At 52.6% G+C, this 6,000-nt stretch overlaps 1 protein-coding gene across 13 annotated transcripts in view; it reads right to left on the reverse strand.

Moving 5' to 3' along the window:
- SUN1 (Sad1 and UNC84 domain containing 1) overlaps positions 1-4,578 on the reverse strand; it is a 31,685-nt gene extending 27,107 nt beyond the window's left edge. For 7 of the 13 annotated variants that reach the window (XM_074919678.1, XM_074919677.1, XM_074919673.1 and 4 more), the window contains exon 1: positions 3,655-3,752. The gene's annotated coding sequence lies outside the window, so the exon portion shown is untranslated. Of the gene's footprint in view, positions 1-1,379; positions 1,586-2,898; positions 3,359-3,654; positions 3,753-4,359 lie in introns of those variants that run through there. The other 6 variants (XM_074919668.1, XM_074919675.1, XM_074919667.1 and 3 more) reach the window with 6 other exon arrangements.
- Between the last annotated feature and the right edge of the window lie 1,422 nt (positions 4,579-6,000).

The raw sequence follows: 6,000 nt of genomic DNA on the forward strand, positions 1-6,000 counted from the left end.
AGAGTAAACCAGCAGAGCAGAGGGCGGGAGAAGTCAGGTTCTGACTTGGTCAGAACACAAGGAAGCACAGGGTCTCCTGTAATCAGTGCAGCAGATTTACCTTTGCACAAAGCCCCTTGGCTGTTTGCAGAGGATGTGGACATGACACGAGGCTGCACCACTACCTCATGAGCCTGTTCAGCTAAAAGTGATTTTCAGAATCAGCCCCTGCAAAACCCTAGCAGCGCTGCAGCAAGCTTCCTGTCTTTCATGGAAGCTGAGGAGAAGCTCTGATAGCGGCCTTTATGCACAGAAGGATCACAGTGGAGCGGTGTGGGGGTGGGCAGCACCACATACACATTGTAGATACACTACAAGTACCTGGCAAGGACAAGGATGAACTCCCACTTATGTCTTCTGGGGTACATAAACAGCCTTCCACAAACATGCTACCTAGGCATTTCCTCATGAACACCCTTTGTGACAAAGGAAGTGGTAAATCGCCATTTCACAAACGGGACCCTGACACAGTAGAAATATTCACCAGGAGTCTGTTACAGAACGAGAAAATTTGCAAGAAAGCATGTCTCATTTTTTTAAATTACAAGGGGTAAAAATATTACACATCTGAAGTCTTAGAGAGATACTGGTAGTGCTACTTCAAGTAGAACCTATACCCTTATCTTTCAAAGCAAACAAAGTAAGTTTAAGTCATCATGATTTAACATACCAATGCCACAAAAGCTAAACAGACTTTTGGGCAAATTATTAACAATAATGAAACTGGAGTATGCAACCCTATCAGTTCATGAGAGCAAGCCATTTTTTACTTGTAATTTCAATTTTTATTTTCTAGTATTATTCAGGACAACAAATAAAATTACTTTTTGTTAAGAAAAAAGGCAAATTCCTAAATAAATATGCTCCACGAAAAATGTTTCCATACACCAAATTAACTACTAGTTTAAACAGGCTGAAAGGCAAAGAGCTCCATGCTAAATCAACAATTTATTAAAACACACATTCTTAAAACATTAGTATTCCTTTAAAGCAGGAACACAAAAGCAAACAGAAAAATCCCACAAAATCCACATTAAACTAGATGTTACCATTGAGTACTATGGCAAAGATTCCCAAACACAGGTGTCAGCGACTGTAACGCTACTAACAAAAGAAGAGAGGTTCTTCACAAAGCAGTAATATTGCATATTCGCGTTAAGTACCCATTCCGATGGTTTTTAAAAGGAAGGTCGGTAGAAGCCAGCTGTACCCCCAGCTATGGTGAAACAATAAACACGTCTGTTCATTGTTTACACGCGCAGCACCCGAAACGCTGCCGGTAACACCCCGAGCCGCGTTACAAGCCAGGAACCTCCAGCCCGTCTCAATGAAATACGCACAAAGAGTCCAAGCACAAGCCTCACCAGGCCTCTGCCTTCACTGAGATTCGGCGCTTCGCTCGAGGCTCCCCCATCCGACTCGCCGCGCTGCCGCAGAAGCGGGGGGCTCAGGGCGCCCCGGCAGCGGAGCCCGGCGAGCCTCCGGCCTGGCGCAGCGGCGCGGGAAGGCTGCGGGGCGCGCCCGGTGCCCGGCGCCGCGGGCTGCACCGGCCGGGGGGGCGGCGGGGGGCCGGGGGGGCGCCGCGCCCGCGACGGCGGCCCGGGCTCAGGGCGCGCTCCGCGGCGGACAGGACATGCTGTTCCATGCCACAGCGCAGGATCCCAAAATGGCTTCCCGGCCCCAACAAAGCCCGCAGGCTCCTGCGGACGGGAGCCAGCCCCCCGCGCCGTCACTCAGGGGCAGGGTTTGAATTCGCGGCCGCGGCCAGCCCACCGCGCTTAACCCGCGGGCGCCCGGGCGAGGGGTCCCGCCGCCGGGGCACGCCGTCCGCCTTCGGCCCAACTGCTAGCTCGCCGCCGGTGACAAAAGGCGCATTTTGCTTAATGCCTCGCGTTCCTAAACCGCTGCACTCGCCCAAGAACACAGCCTCAGTATTAACTAACAACATAAACCCCGACGTCTTCCTCTTCACAACGAACTCCTACACCTGAATGCCTAAAATGTCCACAACGCTTAAAATCACCAAGTCACAAGTCAGTCAAGTAGCACAGATTTAAGGAGATATAGACACCCCGTATTTACCAACATATCAATGTAAAAAGCCTACTAAGCTTGCCAGTAAAGCCCTTACAACAAAAAAGCCTGCAACTTACTTCCATAACATTATTAGGAAAATCAGCAAATAGTAATACACCCCCATAGGCGAGAGGGGGAATTAGACATCAAGATGAACTTGGAAATTGAACAGAAGCATTAGCCTGTAAGAGTCTGTTGCAAACCACTAAGATAGAAGATTTTTAGAAAACGAACAAAGTTTTCACTTCCTTTTTTGTGTAATGGTAAACTGAAAACCAGACATGGGATAGGAGGATTGCAAGTACTGCAGAAACACGGAACATGGAATTTGCTAGCTAAGATTTTCTTTCCCTATATTATAAACAACTTTTTTTTTTTTTAGTAAAGAAACATGAAACAAGGCAAACCAAACACTTTTCCTTTCCAGCAGCCATAAAACTTCTTGAGATCAACAGAAGACAGGCACTGCCTCTAAAGAGTCTCATGTTTCAGACACTTGTACCCCTGTGCTTACTGAAGAGCAACCAAATGTGATCACCACATCAGGAACACAATCCTATCGTCTCAAAGCAAGCACAATACTGAAATATCACATTTTGCAGTAAAACTACACACACTCACTGAGTAATGCCAAACTCTTTTACAGTAAAACCCTGTGTAACTACACTCCCCACAGCAGCAGTTCACTGACACTGGCTGACTTGAGGTGACAGCCGGGCTGACAGTAAAGACAGGCTTGGCACTGCCCAGCACCAGGCCACAACATCGATTACAGTACATTACCTTTGCACTAAGCCTCGGCAACTGCGGCGAGCACTGGCACTACAGCACGCTTATCAGTTTTTCCTAAATCCGGGTGGAAAGCTGCAGGTTATAGCTCCATCTGACAAGGAAACGCTCCGAGGGCCAGGCCCAGAGGCACCCAGGCAGGCAGACCGTTACGGCAGAGATTTGTCTCTCTCCTTCCAGTTTAACAGCACCGATCCAAATGACTCCGGGCCCTCAAGAGGGCTCAGCACTTGACCGAACAACTCCAGCCCGCTCTCCAACGCGACACCCTCACGTCCTGCTGCCTTCCTTGGACTACCGTCCGAGCCGAGGAACAAGCCGATCCCCTCTGCCCAGAGGAGGGCGCAGACCGAGACACAACGCCCCACGGGCTCCCACGCGGGCAGCCGCCCAACGCGGCCCTGCCCGCCCGAGCCCGCCTCGCCCGGGACCGGCCCTCACGGCGGGAGGCGGCGGCGGGCGGGCCGAGGCGAGCGCGGGCGGCAGCTGCCGCCACTCAGCGGGTGTCGGGGGCGGGGGGGCGGCTGGCAGCGCGGCAACGGCCGGAACGGGCTGGCGCCGAGCTGTTCGCCGGCCCCCGCCGCTCCGAGGAAGGGCGGGGAAACGCGGCCTGACCCTACGGGAAAGGGGAGACCCCACCCGCCCCGGCGCGGCCGCGGGGAGGGAGAGGCTCCCCCTCAGAGGGGGCGGCGGGGAGGGGACACCGAGCGCTCGCGAGGCCGGCGCCGCCGGTGCCCGGGTGTTGGTTACCTGGCGCCAGAGGAGCGAGGGAAAGGCTGAACCGCCGGCGGCGGCAACAGCGGCGGCTGAGATTGGCCTCGCCCCGCCCGCTTTGCCGGGGCCGCCGGGAGCCCCCGCCCCCCGCGCGGCGCGTGCCGCCAGCGCCCCCCTCTGCGGCCCGCCCGCCCACCGGTAACCGCCCACCGGTAACACCCCCACCCCCCACACAACCCCCACCCCTCACACACCCCCCCACCCCTCACACCCCTCACGCCCCTTCACACCCCACCTCACTCAGCCCCTCCCACAGCCACTCACCCCCCCTCACCGCCCTCACCCAGCCCCTCACATCACAGCACCCATCACACCCCCACACCCCCCCTCACCCCCCGCCCCGCACAGCCCCTGCACACCGCCCTCACACACCCCCTCACAGCCCCTGCACACCCCCTACAGCGGGGCGCAGCGCGGGGCTCCCCTCCCCCAGACTCCCCTCATGGCCCCGGCTCCCCTCCGTCAGACACGACACCCTCATGGCCCCAACTTCCCTCCACCAGACCCCCCTCCCTGGCGCCCGCTCCCCAGGGCTGTCCTGCCCTGCCTCAGGCTCTTCCCTCGGGCAGCAGTGGCTGCTGGCAGCCGCAGCCAAGCTGCTCCCTGCCTCAGCTTCCCCCTCCGCAAAATGGATCCGGGGATGCCTCTGGAGAGAGAAATGTTAGAGACAAGGAGAGTTACCTCTAATTTTCACTTCGGCCTCTGTTGCTTGGATCCTCATTGACTTTACCACTATTTCTGTGTCTCCCCTCGCTGTTTCCTTCCCACTCAGTCTTCTTTGGATTTTCTTTCACTTGCTGTTCTCTAAGACTCCTGGCACTTGCACATCGCACCCAGCCACTCAGCTGGATTTAAGCATTTCAGATCCCGTTCCATGCTCAAACGAGCTCCACCAGTGCCAACCCCAGGCTGCGGTAACCGCTGGACAACTGCACACCAAAGAAATGTCACAGGCCTGCTTTCAGCAGAGAAGTCATAGTGTGAAATAAGACCCATTGTTCAAATATTTGGGGAATGTATGCCAATACATTCAATTTGAAATCTGCATCTGAGTCACGTTTTGTTAAATCTTTAGTCTCCCCGAGCCTACAGTTTTCTTGTGGGCATTGCAATGCTGTGCGCTGCGGGCAAGGACGGTTCAAATGGCAGTAAACAAAAGAACAGGGAATGTGTCACTTGAGAGAGGGTAATCAGGCCAAAAATTGTTATTTACTTGTGCATGCAGGAGAAATGACTCAGCTTGCTGGGAAAGACTGGGTAATAAATATGTAATTATCAAATAAATGAATAGACTCTGTGTACTTATTTGGATACAAAATGGGTAAAAGCAGCTAATCCTTAAGACACAGAGATGTAAAATAAAGACATTCACTTAAGACATCAGCTGATGTCAATGTAGCACTAATTTTAGGCAATTACTGTTTATTTTAAAAGACCTTTGCTCTAGCTATGTGAGAGTTTTAAGATGCTGCAGCCAAAGTTGATCTGATTCCAGTAACGCTTGGAAGCCAACACATAATTTGGTAAGACGTGCATCCCCTCACCAGTCACCTCCTCCTGGCATACGGCTGAATACTTTGCAGAACGGTAAATCATCTCCCTTTTCTGGCCATCCCGTCTCTTTCTGTACTTACTTCACACCTGTTTTCTTGTCTTTAGAGTAGGTAATGTTTAAGGGCTTAAGATAGTCTGGGCAAAATCACCTCTTAGTTTAAATCTCCCTGAAACTCTTTGGTGGTGTGAGGCCAGGCCCCCTTGGGGATATTTCTGCCCCGGTTCCCCTGGAGCCCAGCCAGGGCAAGGCTGTGCTCTGCTCTGGCAGGACAAGGCATGTTGCGCTCCCTGGGCGTTGCTCCAGCTCCCCGGGCCGCTCTGACTTGTCCTGAGCAGTTGTTTTTCCATCAGGACCAGGCCAAGAGGCTGGAGGAGGATGGCTGAGACTTGGCTGTCCCTCTGCTCCTTGGCTATGAGGAGCAATAGGGCCTCTGGTTTCTAGGATTTAAGGGAAACTTGGTTGGATGTCCCAGTTTTGTTAGAAGCCGGTACGTATAGGGAGTTAATTTTTCCACATTTCAGAATAAACTGCTCTGAGGCAAACAGAAATTATTTCAAAGTTTTTCAGCGTCCAACAATGAGCTCTGAACACAAAGTGGGCTCACTTAATTTTACTAGCCAAGCTGAAGTCTGTAGAAAAATGGTCAATAGGAATAAAAATTGATCATATTAAAAATATTTCAGTTGGGAATTGGAAAAAAAAGCTTTCTTTACCGACACCAGGTATAGGGAAACTGCAATACAAGGCCAAACCAATTCAAAGTCCAC

This window comes from Athene noctua, chromosome 15 (genome assembly GCF_965140245.1).
Source record: "Athene noctua chromosome 15, bAthNoc1.hap1.1, whole genome shotgun sequence".
Lineage (NCBI taxonomy): Eukaryota > Metazoa > Chordata > Aves > Strigiformes > Strigidae > Athene > Athene noctua.